This window comes from Peromyscus maniculatus, chromosome 2 (genome assembly GCF_049852395.1).
Source record: "Peromyscus maniculatus bairdii isolate BWxNUB_F1_BW_parent chromosome 2, HU_Pman_BW_mat_3.1, whole genome shotgun sequence".
Lineage (NCBI taxonomy): Eukaryota > Metazoa > Chordata > Mammalia > Rodentia > Cricetidae > Peromyscus > Peromyscus maniculatus.
In genome coordinates this window covers 93,473,223-93,493,395 of record NC_134853.1, presented here as the reverse complement: position 1 = coordinate 93,493,395, position 20,173 = coordinate 93,473,223, and the positions used below count along the sequence as shown (strand labels likewise).

The 20,173-nt window shown below is 37.3% G+C and overlaps 1 long non-coding RNA gene across 2 annotated transcripts; it reads right to left on the bottom strand.

The window, feature by feature from the left end:
• Window positions 1-2,259: 2,259 nt before the first annotated feature.
• LOC143271660 (uncharacterized) lies at window positions 2,260-19,211 on the bottom strand. 2 transcript variants are annotated; one of them, XR_013048865.1, is made up of 4 exons: window positions 19,154-19,211; window positions 12,161-12,279; window positions 11,215-11,311; window positions 2,260-2,604 (listed from the first exon to the last, which is right to left on the bottom strand). It is a non-coding gene; the product is annotated as an uncharacterized LOC143271660 (long non-coding RNA). The 2 variants fall into 2 exon arrangements; XR_013048866.1 differs by lacking the exon at window positions 11,215-11,311.
• Window positions 19,212-20,173: the final 962 nt, after the last annotated feature.

Genomic DNA, 20,173 nt, shown 5'->3' with positions numbered 1-20,173 from the left:
GAAATTACAAGGAAATATATGTACATGTTGGGAGTTGTGTGGCCATTTTGGACCAGTATAGGAATGCTTGTCCAACAGGTTTCCAGATGAGGCAAAAGCCCACAGGGACAGTCTCTCTCGGCAAGAACCAGTGGATTTCAGGACAGCGGAGAATGCTGCTGGGACTGTGTGGTCTGCATGCTCTCCTTTCTTGTAATATTGATGATTCTCTTCTTGGTGGTTTTAGTGTCATTTTGCCAATCATGCATGGGACAGATGTGATCATTCCAGGAAACCCTATTTTTTTTCAAATATTTTCCCCTTAAATTCTTTGGGAGCTGATGCTTCTCAGGTTTCTTGTGTGGGGATGCCAGTTGTCACTTTAGACTTCAGGAGCTGTTCAAATTTAGTGCTGACAGGATCAGAGGCAGATCACCCCCATTTCTGTAAATATGTTTTGAACGGGATTGTTGTTCTTGAAAATGTGTGCCCATGTCAATCACCTTTTAGTTTTGTAAAGACAGGATGTACCTGACTCGATATTTGGCCAAGTTAGCAAAACGATAAGTGTTGCTTTTGGTTTAAAAAGGTTTTCATGTAAAAGTTGGGAAAACGTATTTGACATATTTGATTTTGCTGGAGTTTAATGCTGGAGGATGGGAAAAACTTGGTATGAAAAAACATGTTTGTTTTTTATGTATAAATAAAGTCAGCTGGAGCTATTTAGGGCCGGCCACTTGTTTTAAACTCATCTGGTGGTTGGATAGTTCATTTCTTCGTGCAGACTCTCCTTTTTAATCTCAGGACCTGCACCCAGGCTGCAACGGGACCATGGCATATACCCATGTTGGCTTCAACTTAGAACTAGGTACACATATAGAGATCAATGGAAAGCAGTTTTCATTCATCAATATCATTTGGCAAGCCAGTCAGCCTTCAAGAGCTGTTTCTTCATAAATTAAATTAAAATAATATCTACCAGTTTAATCTATAGAAGTGTTGTAAAGCTCACAGTGGATGATGTATGAAAAATATACATTTTCAGGCATCCACAGAAATACCAAATGTATGAATGTATGTGGGTGAATCATAGATTTCTAAAAAAGATATGCAAATCAATTATCTACATGTGGACCCATACCAGCTATACTCATTTATACCTGTCATATGTCATCTTTACTCTACCACACCTTGGTTATGTCCATGAGAATTCTTCTTGTGGGAGTCTCTGGTATATAATTGCTTTTAAATTATTCCTGGTCATGTGATTTTATTTATTTTTGCTAGTTTCATTTCGCATATATTTTAAAATTTCATTTTTTTTTAATTTCGTTTGTTTATTTACCAACTGATGGCCTGAAATATACCAGACACTGTTTGGATTTGGTGTGCATTAGTGAATAAATCAAGAATCTTTTCCTCATGGGCTTTTAGTCCCTTAAGTCAGTGTTTCTATTTCTGGCATTAAACCTGTTTCACTTGAGTGAAAACTAGAATTTTTAGTTATAATTTGTCGTGTTTCCACCGTTCTTACATAATCTTTTTAAGTTGCGGTTTTAAAATTAGCATACAAAGCAATGGGTTTCATTATGGCGTTTTCATAAATATGTGTCATCACACTTTGTTCCAAGTCCCTTTTGCTGTCCTCCTCCACGCCTTCTGTGCAGCATCTTGCTGGTGCCACCGCTCCCTTCAAATACCCCCCTTCTGCCATTGTGTGTCACATGTATTCTGCCACAGTCTCTTTTCATCTTCATCCCTTAAGATAATTTCCTCAACTCTGATGGTTCCCCTTCTAGTTTCATGATCTACATTCATTCGTACATTTGTAATTTTAAATATACTTTCCACAAATGAATTAAAACGTGGTATATGTCTTTCTGAGTCTTATTAATACAGTGATTCTCCTTCAACACATTTTTTCCTGAAAAATATTCCAATTTGGTTTTTCTATGTAACTAGAGAAAATTCCACTGTGAATTCAGTTATGTTGCGTGTTTGCACCACGTGTCCATTATCTATCTGTGGATTGACAGGAGGCCTGGCTCCATTTCCTATAGTGCAGCTTTTGTGTGTTGATTTTGCGTCTGCTACTTTGTTGAAAGTGTTTATTGGATCTATACCCTTTCTTGTGGAGTTCCTGTGATCTTTAAGATCATGGCATCTGCAAATAGAGATAATTTAACTTCCTCCTTTCCTTTTTGTATCCCATTACTTCTTTCTCTTGTCTTATTGATCAAGTTTTGTTTTGCTGGAGGATAGGTGTTAAGTCTTCCCAAATGATCTCTGGATTTCATTGATATCTGCTGTAAACCACACCCCTATCTTCAGTTTATTAATTAATTTAGGTTTTCTCTTTTGGTCGGTTTTGGAAGAGGGTCATTCATCTTATGTTTTTTTTTTAAAATCACCCTTCTGGACTGCAGATGAATTTATGCAATCAAACACATCTTTGCATCATTAAACAATTATTCCAGAGCATAAACAAAAGTAGCACACCTTGAAATAATATTCTACAACACTGACCTTTGGTAGTTGGGGTGCTTTGGGAACCAGATCTTTGTTATTTCAGGTACTTTGGGAACCAGGTGTTGACAGGTCTTTCTGGTGCAAGAGGTGAAGAAGCTGGAATAAAGGGACAAAAGATGAACAGAGCCAGCAACTAGCAAACCAGTTGTGGGACTCAGTGAGTTGTGGGGAAAAAAGTACTTTTAGTTGGGTGGTGGCATGGGACGGTGGATATAATGTAAATACATTATATACATTTATAAAACTACCAAAAGTAAAGTAAAATAAGTTAACAAGAAAAAAATCACCCTTTTACTTGAGCAACTCCTGATACTGTTCTTTTAGTCTCGGTTTCATTTATTTCCGCCCTCATCTTTTTTCACATCTTGCCATCTACTGTCTCTGGACTTGATTTGTTCTTAATTTTCTAAGATCTTCAGATACATCACATTGCTTATTTGAGATCTTATTTTTTAATGTAGGCATTCACAGAACTATAACTTTACTCTGAGAACCACTTTTCTGTTGCCCACATGTTCCATCAAGGTATGCTTTTATTTTCATTTAATTCAAATAATTGTTGAGTTTCTTCCCTAGTTTCTTTAATAATTCACTGATCTTTAAATTTTGTTAATCTCCATGAATTTGCTACAGACATCCAATTTTATCCCACCATAATCTAATGAAATCTAAGATATTATTTCAGTTTTTTTTTTATGTATTAAGCCTTGTTTTTTCATCTGGGTGTTGCCTACTTTAGGGAGGTGTTATAGACTGCTGAGAAGAATGTGAATTCTGTGTTGTTGGATAGAATATTCTATATTTATCTGTTAAAGACATTTTGTCTCTGTTGTGGTTTAATTCTAAGGTTTCTTTGTTGATTTTGAGCTTAGTTGATGTTTCTAAAGCTAAGATTGGGGTACCATTCTGTTGTGGAAATTCACTCCATCAATGATAGGGGTGCTTTTTTTCTGGATATGTGACTGCTTAAAACTGAGGAAGGGGCATGTGCTTTCTCTCTCTTGGGGTGGTCAGAAGCCTGACAGCTGGTTCCATTGAACCCCTGCCAGAACGGAGGATGATGATGGCTGTTTACTTTGTTCTGTATCCGTGAGTGTATTTTTCCCCATTTTATATCTTAATAAATCCTTGATAACCTTTAACAGATTCTTGTGGATTCGATTAACAGCATTCTCACCCACTATTATTGTATCAGTACACACCTAAACTTAATGCACATTGGTGCTTGCTTTATGAAACATGAAGCCCCAACATTCAGGGTATATATGTTTACAGTTGTTAAATCTTTGTGCTGAATTGATGTTTCCTTTATTAACAAACAGCCGTCATCTTAATTTCTATTTGAAGTTTGTTTCTCAGATGTCAGAATACTCCCAATAGCTTGTCTTGAACATCAGTTTGCTTGAAAGACTGTTTTCCACCTGTTAACTCAGTATGTGACACCTTTAACATTAAAATTTGTCTTTGGCATCTAGAGTTTTATCTACTCAGACAGTCTATAATTATTTACTGGAGAGTTGAGCACATTGACATTGAAGGTTATAATTGTGAAATATTTAATAATTATTATAATTTTGTTGTTGCTTTTGGTCAGATTATAATTTGTTACTTTCTTTTCTCTCTTATTATTATGATAGATTTCCTGGTTTACTCTGTGGAACATGATTGATTCCTTTCTAACTCTCTTTTGGTCAACTATTAATTCCTCTCAGGAAATTTATTCTTCTTTATTCTTCTTCCTCTGTCAATAATATTCCTGTAAGTATCTTCTATAGCTCTAGCTTGGTATGGACTGCCTTACTTTGTAATTGTCTTGAAATGTTCTCAGTTCTTGGACAACTTTTAAAGCTATCTTTGCTGAGAAGAGTAATCTTTGTTGGCAGTTATTTGCTTTCAGGTCTTGCAATACATTATTGCACACTTCCTTACCTTTAGAGGTAACTGATGAGAAATATAATGTTATGTATCCACCTTGGCAACTGAGTTAACCTTCTCCCCCTACAGTTTCTAATACTGTTTCTTTGTTTTCTATCTCAACATCTTTAATATATTGTGGAGGAAGTTCATCTCTTGTTATGTCTATGTGGGGTCTTAAATACCACTTGTGTGATGTCTCTTTTTCTACATATGGAGGATCTTCTGCTATATGACTAACACATTACCTTTGTGGTTTTTTGGCTTGTTATTACTTCTCATGGATGGTTGGGTGTTTTTTAAAATTCTGTCTCATTGTTTCAAATATGGTGGTTATACTAATTTTTTCTTTATTGTTATTTAAATATAGTAGCCTTGACCTTGTCCTCCATTCCTGATATTCTTTCTTTTATTTATTTGAACCTATTGATCATTCTTTCCACTGTGTTTCCTATTTAATTCATTGCATTTTTCATTTCTAAAATTTCTATTGGATATGGCTGTTTCCTTGAATCTCATTTCATTGCCGAATTCTCCTTCCATGTTGTTTTTTTCATTCACATTGCTGATTTTTTCATACAAGCTGCTGACTGTTTCCTCTATGTTGCTGCCCCTTTCTACATGTCCTGGGCTGCATCCATCTGCTTGAGTCGCTAGCCAATTTTACCAGTAGTCTCTGCATGTCTTCACCTAGCATGTGATAGTTCTCTATCCAAGCCTAGCTTACTTTGCTTAAAATGAAGATCAACATTTTTTTTTGTTTTCTTGAAAATGACATAATTTCATTCATTTTTAAGCCTGAATCTAACCTCATTGTGTCTGATGCTCCTGAGATGGTAAAAGAGGTATATCTGAAGGTAGACCTGAGTACTGAGTGAAGAGCAATCAAAATAATTGCCAAAGTTCTCTAGTATATAGCAAATAATGGTAAGTTTTAAGATATCCAACTGCCATCTCTCCTTTTAGTAGTTAAGAGTTTGTGCCTAAGTATTCTTTCTAGTGCTTCACCTCATTTTCTCGATCAAAAATCCCCAAGTAAGAAAAATGGGTATTTTATGTGAGAAGTTTCTAGCTGTGTAAAGAATTCTGCTCTGGCCTCTGAATAACATTCTTCTAGTAAGATGCAAAGTCATCTTTGAAGTTCCAATAACTTCTGAAGGATTAGCCCTGTTCTCACAGGGCTCTCTCAAATAGATCTTCTGGAGTCACAACCAAGCTGACTAATCCTCAAGGGGTCACTCTATGAGAGATAGTATTACTACTTTGAAAAGCTAGAGTTAGAACAGAAAGACAACAGAATTTCATCACTGGCTACTTTAAATGACACCTGGATGAGTGATCAATGATAAAAAGCAAAACCTGTGGGAACCTGCCATGGCAACAGGAAATGTTTGTCTTTGTGTCCTTGTGTGTGACAGATTTGGCCACTTAGGCCTCTTTCAAAAGCCAGTGAAGGACAAAATGTATTTATTGTTGCAGCTTCTGTTTGTAGAAATGGTGACATTTGCAAAACAATCTTCAACTATGTAGTGGGTTTTGAGTATGCCTTTTAGAAATATGAAAGTCAAAATATTATCCATTATATACTGAATTTATCAAAAGGTCACAATAACCAATTGCTAGGATTCATTACTGTGAGGGATTCTGGATGTCATCTAAAATGTTAACCTGATTAAAACAAGTTTCTAAATTTATGTTAATATGGGGAAAAGGTAATAGGAAAGATGGCGTAGTGATGGAACCCCTGCCCCCTAATTCTTATAATACCACTGCTAAGTTAAGGCACACTTCCTTACTGTCTTCTCAATATTAATGATTCCTGGGTATAGGGCAGGATCTGCTTGCATTCTTTTTATCTGTTTTATTTTTGCTTCCACCTTTCCATCTTTGAAGACCTGTAATGGTAAATTTGGGACAGCTTGACTAATTATAAATAAATGTGTATATATAGTTTTATTTACATAATACAATTTTTTCTAGATATATTGATGATCCACATATTTGGAAATTGTTACTTAAGATACGACTGTGAGTGTTAGATGCATATAAAAACAGCTTTCTGTAAAATACTTTCCATGATAACAGCTTTGATTAAGGATCAAACCATGTCACTGAAAATTAGAAAAACTAGCCTCTCTTCTGCTGAATGTTTAGGAAATGTAACTTTGAGCACTAAGCAGGAACCAATGTGTCCACATTCGCTCTTTGTTCAGTAACTAAAGAGCACAATGGTCTGAAAACATGAGCTTTGCATATTTCTGTTATAGAAAGTGTACTCAGAGCAATAATTGTTCCTGTCATCATCTGCTGGAACATCTGGAAGACCTCACAAGACAGTAGCTTCTCAGTGAAGCTGTTTCATCACACTCCAGAGACTGGGCCCCTGCTGAGTTTATTCACATTTTGTTAGAACGAGGGGCAGATTCACTTACTTTAACCCAAGTCAAACTTTTGACTTAAAATATAGGTACCAGAAATCACAATTCTCTGTGCTCTTGAACGTAACTCCTGGTCTCAAGTGAACTTATACAGGAAGCACCCTATAATCACAAGGAAAGCATCCATAGAATGAATTAAAGGTGAATGGCATCAGATAAAGATGGCTAGATGCCTGAAGCTGACAATGGAGGTGGTTTCACCTAAGAGAACTGAAAGTGATATAGCTACATTATTAGATCCATGCCCTCATTAAGGCAGCAATCTCACTGCACACTTGATCGGTGTACCAATCCAAGCACACCCTGGTTGGAATGTTTATTTCTTTCCTTCTGATTCTCTTTGTTTTGTCAACAGGGAACCATCTCATTCATGTGGACAGTTTTTCCTCTTTGCATAGGCTGTATCACTAGAAGAAGGCTGTGAATAGTTCAAGAGGGAAAGCTGTCCTCAGAATCAGGCATGTCACCACTGCTGTCCATGGGGGTCAAAATTTAACTTTCAGCAGAGAAAAATATTGCACTTTCACATGACTTCTAGCAGGTACCACGCTGGAACAAATTCAACGCACTATTCCATGAAAGAGTGTGCTCCAGCGGCATCCTGGCTAAGCATAGCTTGTTGCATGGCATTGTCAGGAACTGTTTCTCCTCATAAATAAAATCTTTTCTTGTACTCCCTTTCTTATAGCTAAGCATTTATGTAAGGCACGTTCCTTCGTCTCATAAATTTGTTATTATAAATCTGGCAAGCCATAGTAATGTACTATGAAAAAAGTCATGCTCCTAGAAAGGATGGAAAATAAACACCTCCAGGGGAAAAATGTTCCCATTCATAAAGGTGTTTATACTAATAGGGCTGAGTAGAAGAAAATTATTTTTTTAAAACCCAAACATTTCCCTGAATGATAAATGTTACCTCAGCTTCATGTCAGGATTTGTAAAAGACTATATCCCTATGTACTTTCACTTTCTCATTAATACACACACATACAGAGAGAGAGAGAGAGAGAGAGAGAGAGAGAGAGAGAGAGAGAGAGAGAGAGAGAGAGAGAGAGAGGGAGAGGAGAGAGAGAGCTATATTACAGCAAGAAAAAAATTAAATAAGTAAAAAAAGAAGTTGGTAAGGTCAGCGAACTGAGCAGAAAAAAAAAAAGGTTGGCAGAATGTAGCAGAGCCGAGTGATCTGAAAGTCAACTGTTTTCAGTAAACAGTCTAAGAACTAACAGCAGATTTAGACCAGCATCCTATTTCTGGTTTCACATCAGTACTTCCACATCTGCATAAAATGCTTTGTTTGTTTGTTTGTTTCTTTTTTGACACTTCTACACATATTATTTCTCCGGGTAGGAACACCTGACAGGTATAAACTCATTCTTATTTTCCTTCATTGTTGTGGTTTGAACTCAGGGTTTCAAATGCTGCACCACACACCTCTAGCCTAGAAATAACACTTCAATCTTCAGTATGAAAAGTTTTTTGAATTCTGCCGAGTCCTTGGACCAAGCACATAAAAACCTTGTGGATTGGTTCGGCAAAAAGCAGGCTTCTATTTGAAAGACTTGTCTGTACTCCACAGAGCAGAGAACACCAAAGGACATTGGCACCCAGGGCTTACTTTCTCTGCCTGACTTCACCCTCCTCCATTCCAAACCTGGCCTCTCAACCATCAGCAAACTTGGATGGATTTTGTTTCTTAATCTATTCCACTAACCTGTGTCTTTTGATTGTGGGGTTGAGGTCATTAATATTTAAAGTTATTATTAAAGTGTATGTTGATTGCTATTATAATTATTAATTATTGTTATTTTTACTATTTGTGTTCTCAGTCCTACTGTGTGTTTTAGTAGTTATAGCTTCATTTGATTTCATTCTATAGTCTTTTGGCGGTTCTTATTGCTCCTTCGTCCTGAGGATTCTCTGTAGGGCTGTTTTGGTAGTCATAACTTCTTTTAGCCTGTATCATGGAAAGTTGTTCTTTCTCCTTCAACTATGGCAGATAGTTTTGTTGGGTCCAGTAGTCTAGGTTGACATCCATTGTCCTTCAGAACTTCAAGTTTATTCTTCAGGATTTTTTGGCTTTTAAAGTTTCCATTGAGAAATCAGCCGTTTTTCTGATGGATTTTCCTTTATGTTGACATGTGGATTTTCTATTGCAGCTCTTAATACCCTATCTGAGTTTAGTATTTCATCTATAATATGGAGTGAGGAGTTACTTTTCTTTTCTTGTTTATTTGGTATTCTATAAGCTTCTTGTATCTGTATGGGTATGTCTTTCTTTAATTGGGGAAATTTTTCTTCTATGATTCAACTGACGATCTGGGCTATGCTGTTGGTCTGGGATGTTTTTCCTTTTTCTTATCTATAATTTGTATATTCTTTGCTTAGGTGTTTCAATGCCTCTACTTTATGATCAAGTCCTGATATTCTATCCTCCCCTTTGTTCATTATATTTGTAAGGCTTTCTCCTGACTTGTCAAACTGGATTATTGAGCTTTTGAGTTCTGTCTTCATTTCAGCTTGAGATCTCCCCAATATTTCTCTTTATTGAATTAAGTTTTTAAATCCTGACATGTCTTCATCATTTCATTAACCCTTGTGCTTATATTTTCTTGGATATAACTCAGGTGTTTATAACTATGCTTTATTCTTATATAATATTAGAGGGACCAACCTTAATATTATAAATCCCAGGGGCTCAGGAGAGAGAACTACTAAAGACAAGCACTATTTTTGGGAAGTAGAATCTCAGCACACCGAGCTCTATAGTCCACTTGCTTTAATTCCTCTAGGATAACATCCTATTTACACAGCTTCAGTTTTGTTCTCATGCCTAGCTCCTTTCTTGCCTGCTTTCTTTCTATATTTATCTACTTCTCCCTCTAAGTTCTGTCTTAATTCTCTTATCTTAATTCTGCCTCATCTAGGTCCTTTTCATCTCATTCTTATCCAGCTAGTGTTTCCCCCCTCTGATTCTTCCTCATCTTCCATCTCGTCCACACGTTCTCTCTGGTCAAAATCACCTTTATTCCTTTCCATTCCCTGTCTCTAAGTTCTCCATGTTCCTCCTAAGTCTCCCAGGATTCTAGTTATAAACCCAAGCAATAGCAAGCTCCTGGTCAAGCAAGGTCTCCAGGCTTGAATTCCATGGGGTCATAAAGGCAGGTAAGAATTTTCCTCAGGCAGTGACCACCAGGCTTTCTTTTAAAATCCAAAATGGGAGTGGTAAAAGAGAAGGTCAACTAAGTGCTAATGACTGGTTAGTATATCAAAAAGGAGATCTATGTGCTCAGTCTACATTCCTAGAAGTGGTTAGGTAAGAAGTTAGGGGGTCTATTAGTAAGGCTGTATAAGAAAGGAGGATCTCACCCTAAATTGCACAAGAAATAAAGCTATCCACCTGACCTAAGAGACAGGTGTAGTTTCGTATGGCCTTGGATGCTTGATCCACATTTTAGATAAGTGCACAGTTGGAAGTTCTTTGGAAGCACACAAGAAAATCATTTTAGGAACCAGCTAATATATGTACAAAAGCTAAAATATCACCAAGACTCCTTAAGTCATGGCTTGACCTTTGGAGAAGTCCTTGACTTTTTCAAGTAGTAGCTTTTGTGATAGTAGCTGAATTCCATTATGTTTTCCTGCAGCTTGCATCACTTTATAGGTTAATTGTCTTATTTGTTCACATCTTTGTAAAATATGGACTCTTTGATGAAGCTTATTATTGTTCTGTGAAATTACGTGTTTTGGGGTTCATGTAAGTAATTCCTATTGGAAAATGTATCTAAAGGACTAATGGATTTTGAGGGGATAGTTGTCGTGGACTTTAATATTGCTTGTTTTTTTTTTTTTTTTTTTTTTTTTTTTGTAATGTGTCCGGGGCATGTGTATGTGTGTTTGATGTGAGATTCTAGCCTGCCTCAGGCTATCCTAAGGCAAAAGCTTCACACCTGGTGCTAGATCTAAGAGTATGGGGATGATGCTGATAGGTGAGGTTATGGGGTGCTCACCAGACTATGGCAATGAAGAAGCTGTGCATCTGGAGCTAGGTGTAGGAGTGTGAGAACGGTGTTACTGGGCAGTATTCTGGGAAGCTCACCAGTCAAAATTGGAGCTGTAAACCGAAAACTAGATCTGGGAGCACAGGACTGGTGTCGGCTGGCTTGGTTGTGAGAGGATTCTCCAAAGATGATAAAGGAGCTGCATGATTAGATCAAGGCCTGGGGTGGTGTGCATGGCACCAATAGGTGAAGTTCAGGAGAGCTCACCAGGCAAAGCCAAAGCAGCAGTTTTAGAGCAAGGCTTAGAAGTGTGAAGATGGTGTGGGCTGCTTTGGTTCTGGTATGGGTAGACTCACCAGGGAGGTCCAGTAGAGGAGCTGTATCATCAGAGCTAGGCCTAGAAGAGTGGAGATGGTACTGATGGGGAGTGTTCTGAGATGCTTAATGTCTTAGCTAGAGCAGTAAGGTAAGAAGAAGATGCCAGAGGGATAAAAACCAGAGAGGAAACATTAAAATATCTTAATTTGCAGATGTGATTTTACATAGGAAAGCACACACAGAATTCACAAAAATAGTCTGTATCTGATTAAAAAAAAACCCGTGAAATTTTAGAATACAAAATCAACATGCCGAAATCATTAGCTTTTTATACAACAAAGAATTTTTGAGAAAGAAAACAAAAAAAAAAGATTCCATTTTAATAGCCTCAAAAGTGCCAGTATAAAATAAAATTAAGGAAGCAATTTCTATAAGAAAAACTTTATTACACTGAAAAAAAAAAGAAATTTAAGAAAATACTTGACTATGGCAAGACTTCTGTTTCTTCAATGGCAGAACTCATATTGTGAAGATAACTATACTACCAATAGCAATGTCTAGGTTCAATGCAATCTCTACCAAAATTTCAATAGTTTTTTTTTCTCCCACCACTAGAGAAAGTAGTCCTAAATTTGGTTTGAAAACACAAAATACCTTAAATAGCCAAATCAACACAGAAAGAATATAAGAAGCATTACATTTCCTGATCTTAACTATATATTACAGATGCATAGTGACAAAGATATCCTGCTACAGGCACAAAAAGACAGCTACGTCAATGGAATATAATAGAAGACCCAGAGGTAGACTTACCCTGATAGTGATATCTAATTCTTTTCAAAGGTGTCAAAAACATACACTAAAAGAATATAAACAGTGACAGAAAACCTGGATATCCACATGTATTTTTAAGGTATGGTCATAGATGTGTAAGTATGTAAAATGACTCAGCCACTGCCAGCTCTCATCTCATATTTGCGTCACCTGTATATGGGAGTCACATGCATATCTCCAATATGCCTATGAAGTTTGCTCTCCTGTTATATTTGACTTCTTGGAGGATGAGACTCAGGAAGTACTATGTTGAACATTTCAAATTTTACCTAGAAGGAAACACCAGAATTCCTTTACATAACAGTGCCAATAGGAAATGAGTCCTGGATGCTATCCTTTTCACCTTGGTTCATTTCTATTTCTGTGATAGATATAGTTGAGAGTTGGCTCATTTGTTTATAGTACAATCTTGTTACCAAGTTTAAAGCATAAAATACTTCCTACAATTCCTGTAACATATATATGTATTTTCAGGTTTTGTATTCTTACAACCACAGAGGTTCTTCAGTATTTAAAGCAAACACACACACACACACACACACACACACACACACACACACACACACACACACACACACACTTGTTTGAAAATTGCATATGTCTACAACCACAGAGGTACTAGATGCTAAAGAGATAATGAGAGAATAAAAAAGAAGCAAAGATGTTCATGTTCATGTTCATGCTTAGAAGCTGGCTATCTTCCTGTCTCCCCACCCCATTTTTGTAATAAAATATTCTGAAAAGAGAAATTTGAGGTTTAAAGGGTTTCTTCTAACTTAGAATTCCAAGTAGTGTCAGTCATAGTTGGAAGTCAAATCATCAGGAACTTGAAGCAGCTGGTTAAATTGGCTCTGTAGTCCTATGAAGACTGATTGATTTGTTTATAATACAGTCTTGCCACCAAGTATTAAAACTCAAATAACCCACTATTCTTTCAATGTCAGTTCTTTTCTCTGGACTGTGGAACACTTATTTAGAGGAAAATACCAGGATTCCTTAAATAACAGGCTCAATAGGAAATGTGTTGCATCATCAGTTACTATAATCAAGATACTCTCTTATAAAGAGCTCAGAGGTCTGTTTCCCAGGTGACTCCAGATTTTGTCAAGTTGACAGCGTATTCTTTTTGTTTCCAATATAATGACTCCTATTTTCAGTCTTAAGGCTTCTGCATTTATTTTCCAGTCTATTACCTTAGCTGATTTTGGTGGAGCTGACAGGAAGCTTCTGGCACAAAGCCTTCAGTGTATTGTGTTACATTGTTTTATAACTTTTATAAATTATTGTCTGATATTTATTTTCTGCACCATTTGTGATTTCAATATACTCTTTGGTGGTCTGGATTTAATTTGAAGAATCTTGGACATCTTCATCATTGACTAACTGGACATTGCCCTCTTTGTACGTGTGTACTCGAACCTTGAATATGCCAGTCTCCTGGACTCTGGTTGGTGTGAGGGTGAATCTGATCCCTAATGACCATTACATAAGATTTCAGGCTGAAACTGGTGAAATTCAGTACATGTGACAAGATGCCACTGCTCATCTGCAGTTTACCTCAAACAGTACAGAAGCCATTGAAGTAGCAATCTTCCAAACAGGGTCTTGAAGTACTGTCATGAGACTCCAAGCCTTTAAACACCTGTTTACTTTCTCTGGCCATGCCTCACTTCTTTTACTTGACAATGGCTAAACTTAAAAGGAATTTTGCTCCTTCTAGAAACCTGTCACTCACAGACAACTGCATTCATAAGAACTGATTTTCCCATCCTGTCTTTAAGGCTATGAGTGGATCCATGTTACACAGGATCCATGCTGCCCCTTCTGTGAGGAATTGCTATTAAGTAGAGCTGGATATAAGTAAACAATCCATTGAACTTGTGTGGGGTATAGGGTGATGGAGTGTCTATGTGATATCCAGTCCATGTGTGGCTGCCCTAGTTACCACACTGCCCTTTTCAATGAGTCATTAAAAACTTGATGGATATGCTATATGATAATCTATTACATTAAATTTTCTCATGTCTTATCAAATCACTTTTGACATCTTTTCAAGAAGTTTATTACCTCTATGTTTTCAAATTAGTTACTGTTCAGTTGCCTGAATTATAGTTCTTCCAATTTTTATTCTACCCATGATCACATTTTCTTTGCTATTCCTAATCTTTGGTTTCCTATTCCTTATTCTCTCACTGTTTAAGATCCAAAGAATTCAATTATGTCATCATTTCTTTCTAGAAAACAGATTTTGAATTTATTTGTAATGATCATATTTTGTATGCTTTAAATGATTAGATTTTTTAAATTATTCAAAAATTATTTGTATCCCATGATATATGAAATGAAAGTGGGAGTGAAACTGTTAGGTCCCAGCCTCAAACCCTAACATGTAGTGGCACTGACAATACCCTGAATGACAATCTGGGCTCAGCTCAGGCTAGACTCAGGGTTGTTGGCAGATAGATACAGCTTACACTCAGTATTTCTCTGGTCTCACAGCTTTCTTCTGCCAGGAAGAGCCACTTGGCCCCTCTTTCTCTACCTCGGACAAATTGGTTATCTAGTTCCCTATTAGTGCATACCTATAACACATACCAACACCCCCAGGCTGCCTTCCAGGCTGCTCTGGCTTGTACACTTCTCCCCATCCTGCAGCCCTCTGCTCTCTCTATAACTGGAAAGGCTTTCCCCACCTTTTGGCTATCCTCTCTGATTCCGGAGAGGTAGAGATGGTATCTTTGGAATCCCCAAAATGCCTGTGCCTATTCTCTCTCTACCACCTGAGAGATAGCCACGCATAGTTTCCAATAAACCTTCTTCCCATACATAAAGTAGCCAAATTTTGTGATTTCACTGTACCCTTGCTTAAACTGTCTGGGGAGACAATGGATACAATAGGCAGAGCGAAAAGGAGAGGGTAGGTGGCTATGAGAGAATACCTAACACACAATACATACTTGCATGAACGCAATGTTTATGTCAAATTACATTAGTTAAAGTATAATCTTTGTAGCAATCAGATATATAAAATTCATTATTTTTTCATGACAAGCACATGCCTTTTAGAAATAATTAATAGATACATAGACATTAAATGAAAAAATTTAAAAAAAGAATAATTGTGGCTAGAACCTGAAAACAGAGAGGACTGACTTTTAAGTAGTGCCAAAGAGAGCCAGCCACTTCCTCCAGTAGTCAAATAAGAAAAGCAGTGGTGAAAAGGAGGAAAGACATTTAATCAGCACTGAGCAAAGGTCTAAATGTCCCCACTCTTTGTCTAGGGTTATGCAGGAGGCATACCCACTTAAGCTGTCTTGGTCAAACTATGGTCTGATTGATAATTATCTCAGGTCAGGCTCTGCTATGTCTTGCTGGCTCCTTGAAGTCATTATCACTCCAGGACTATTTAGCACCAATGATGGCAATTACTCCTGCTTAGGTGGCAGTACTGTGATGGTAACCTGTCAGTAAGACTCACTGTTCTTGGAATCTAGAAAATGCCTTAATGTTATGGCAGGGGCATTGCCAGTTTTAGATGAACAGTCTTTAAGTGAGTAATATGCCAATTTGCAGAGTGTAGCAAGCTCTAATCCAGAGTTAACCTGACAAATGAGACGTGGAAAAATAAGTTAGAGGTGCCAGCCTCTGACCTTATTTTTAGGTATTCAATAGATTATCTCAGGTCACAGTAAGATTCTGCACTTTCAGCAAAAGCAGCCTCTACGTTCCTTTTACACTCAGTATTTGAGGGATATGAAGTCTTCTTATATGCATAAATTATTAAATATGTGTTTTAGTACATCTACTTTGTTAATTATACTTCAATCCATTTTTATACTTTTGAAGTTTTTGAAGTAGGTCATTCCTATTCTTAAAATTCATCATCTAATATATTTTTTTAAAATTGAAAAGAATAATAAGCATTTTACTTGCTTTAATTTATACAAATGGGTAAAACAGAACAATCTCCCAAGAGATAATGTACCAAATTCTAAGATGCTAATTTGTTCATCCATCACATATAGTAATTTGAGTGATTGTGCTGGACAGGTTAAACCTGCGCATGTTTTAAACTATAATTCCATAGCTGGTTCATTCACCCATGATTACCCACTGTCCCATTAGATATCTTTGTTTCTCACTTGTATATGTTCTGCTGTGTTTTCATTCTGTAAATGCATGCTTTAAAAGGACATCTGCAAACGTAATATACTTTTTTGTCATCTTTACTATAAAAATTACCTTCCAGTTTCCTGACACCAATATTTTACCCCTGGTGCTACCTTTGTGCTTCAATACAAGGTAGTTAACTGTTACTTTCAACTTCTCTTTATCTTGTGGAATTTTTTGGTAAACAGAAATTAGCTTCTGTAAGGCCAAATAGATGGTCTTCTGTACTGAAGAATTTACCTCATACTGTTGCTGTGGGATGGTCTGTATGTCAAATTGCTCTGATTAGTCAATAAATAAAACACTGATTGGCCAGTGGCTAGGCAGGAAGTATAGGCGGGACTAACAGAGAGGAGAATTAAGAGAACAGGAAGGTGGGAGGAGACACTGCCAGCAGCCACCATGACAAGAAGCTTGTGAAGACGCCGGTAAGCCACAAGCCATGTGGCAAGGTATTGATTTATGGAAATGAATTAATTTAAGCTATAAGAACAGTTAGCAAGAAGCCTGCCACGGCCATACAGTTTGTAAGCAATATATGTCTCTGTGTTTACTTGCTTGGGTCTGAGTGGCTGTGGGACTGGCGGGTGACAGATTTGTCCTGACTGTGGGTCAGGCAGGAAAACTCTAGTTACATACTGTGATTCAGACACTTGAGGTTTTCCATCCTCTATAACTTAAAATTACTTAGTTTTCCACTGGCTTTTCCTCTTGTACTGTTTTTGTTGACTAATCTAAGTGATATTCATTCCACTTCCCATGTGAACCTGATAATTTACTTTTTCTAATCTATCGACCTTTACTCTCTGTCTTCCTAGCATATGAGACCCACACATGTCACTGTACTACAGAAAATCAATATACTATTGTGCCCACTTAGAGGTGGAGTTCCAGTAATACATTGTATTCTCTCTCCAATAACATAGATTTTTAGAATATTTTTATTTTCCTTTTCCCCATCATTTCACATTTTAATGTTTAGAATTTCCTGAGTGTATTCATGCTATTTAAAGGATTCTTAAAAATTTTTACCATATATTCAGTGGATTTATTATTGATATCAAAAGGCAGGTAGGGCTGAAGATAGAACCCTGATCATTCTCTGTTTGGGTTCCTCACCCCTACCATTCCTAAAATAGTGTCTGATCACCCCGACTTTCAGCAACAACCTCCTGGGGAGGTCTAGCCAGAAGCTCCCTTACCTATTATGCATCCTTTTGTAATTAGCATTTGCTGACTCTCACATCATTCATCGCTCCTCAGCTATAAATTGCCAGTCTCTTCTTCTCCATTACAATACACCATTAGGTGGTACATGTATCCACTGTACTGGCCCTTAACAAAAGGTTCATGTGTGATCATCATTCAATTCATTATTGAATAATTTTATTCAACATTTGAAACCAAGCTTACAAGATTTAACAAGAGAAATTGTCAGACATTAACTGTCAAGTGTTACCTCACATTGACATTTTATTTTTAGAACTTTTAATTTTGTTTTTGAGATTATAATTACATCTTTTCTCCCTTCTCTTTCCTTCCTCCAAACCCTCCTATTTAACCCTACTTGCTTTCTTTTGAATTCATAGCCTATTCTTCATGAATAGTTATTAAATGTATATTTGTATATATGTGTATATATATGTATGTATGTATGTATGTATATACAAATATATTCTCAAATACAACCTTCTCGGTCTGTATAATGTTACTTGCATGTATGTTTTCAGGGATGACCATTTGGTATGGAATAACCAATAGGTGTACTCTTCCCTGGGGATGAGTATTTCCTCTGCTCTTAGCATCCCTTAGCTGCCTATAGTACTTTGTGTAGGGCTGACGTCTTGTAGTCTTTCTCTTGTCCACTTTGGCAAGTTTATTGTTGTGGTGATATATTGTACACCCTAATAAACTTGCCTGAGTATCAGAGGAGAAAGCCAGCCACTAGATTAGACATAGAAGTTGGGTGATGTTGGTACACACCTCTAATCCTATCACTCGGGAGGCAGAGATACATCTGGATCTCTGTGAGTTCAAGGCAACACTGGGCTACATGAGACTGATCCAGTATAAGAGAGAAACAGAGCCAGGCAGTGGTGGCACACACCTTTAATCCCAGTACTTGAGATCTCATGCCTTTGCTTGGGAAGTACATGTGCCTTTAATCCCAGGAAGTAATATGGCAGGACAGAGAAATGTATGTAAGACATGAGGAAACAAGAACTCTCTCTCTTTAGGCTGAGGATTTTGTTAGAAGTAAGGACTAGTGGCTGGCTGTTCTGCTTCTCTGATGGCTCAGCTTTCACCCTGATATCTGGTGCTGGGTTTATTTTTATTACAAGACAATCTAAAATTCGAACAATATATTGCCATTGTCCTTCTTCAGCTCATGTGTAGACAGTCATGCTTGTGAGGCTTTACGGTTATAGTTTCTGAAATTACTAAGAGACACAATCTCACAGCAAACTCCCTGATCTTCTGGCTCTTAAAATCTTCCAGCCCCTCTTCCTCAATGTTCCCTGAGCCTTAGGTACAGGCTATTCTGTAGTTATCTTCATTGGGACTGTGCTGCATGGAATTCAGCTACTCTCACAAAAGCTACTACTTGGAAAAGTCAAGGACTTCTCCAAAGGTCAAGCCGTGGCTTAAGAAGTCTCGGTGATTGTTTAGCGCATATATATATATATATATATATATATATATATATATATATATATATATATATTCCAAAAATGACTTTCCTGTGTGCTTCCAAAGAACTAACTGTGCATTTATCTAAAATGTTGATCAAGCATCCAAGGCCATACGAAACTACACCTGTCTCCTAGGTCAGGCGGATAGCTTTATTTCTTGTGCAATTTAGGGTGAGATCCTCCTTTCTTATACAACCTTACTAATAGACCCCTAACTTCTTACCTAACCACTTCTAGGAATGTAGACTGAGCACATAGATCCCCTTTCTGATATACTAACCAGTCATTAGCACTCAGTTGACCTTCTCCTTAACTACTCCCATTTTGGATTGTAAAAGAAAGCCTGGTGGTCATTGCCTGAGGAAAATTCTTACCTGCCTTTATGACCCCATAGAATTCATGCCTGGTGACCTTGCTCGACCAGACACTGCTGTTGCTTAGGTTTATAACTAGATTCCTGGGAGACTTAGGAGGAACCTGGAGAACTTAGAGACAGAGAAAGGAAAGGGATAAGGAGGATTTTGACCAGAGAGAACATGTGGAGGAGATGGAAGATGAGGAAGAGTCAGATGGGGAAGCACTAGCTATATAAGAATGAGAAGAAAAGGACCTAGATAGGCAGAATTAAGATAAGAGAATTAAGATAGAACTTAGAGGCAGTAGTATATAAATCTAGAGCGAAATCATGCAAGAAAGGAGCTAGGCACGAGAACAGAACTGAAGCTGTGTAAATAGGACACTACTTCAGAGGAATTAAAAGTGAATGGAATTACAGTGAATGGACTAAAGAGCTCAGTGTGCTGAGATTCTATTTTCCCAAAAATAGTCCTCACCATTTGTAGTTTCTATCCTGAGCCCCTGGGATGTGTAATATTAAGGTTGGTCTCCCTAATATTATACAAGAGGACTGGGTTCTCCAAATCTGCATTTTGGTTAGTTTTTTTTTTTCTGTAATGGTCTCTGTTTCAAAGAGAAGTTTCCTTGATGAGGAACTACACTTATCTGTGGACATAACAACAAATATTTAGAAGGTAGTTCGTGACTGTGCTGGTTCAGTAAAGTCGTGGTTATAGATTCTCTTCCAAGATCCATGACTTCACAACCCTGGGAAACTGGCTGTTTCCAGTACCAGGCATGATTTCCCTCTTCTCTTTTTGAGTGGTTCTTCCTTCCTTCCTTCCTTCCTTCCTTCCTTCCTTCCTTCCTTCCTTCCTTCCTTCCTTCCTTCCTTCCTTCCTTCCTTCCTTCCTTCCTTCCTTTCTTTTCTCTTTCTTTCTTTCTCTCTGTCTCTCTATCTCTC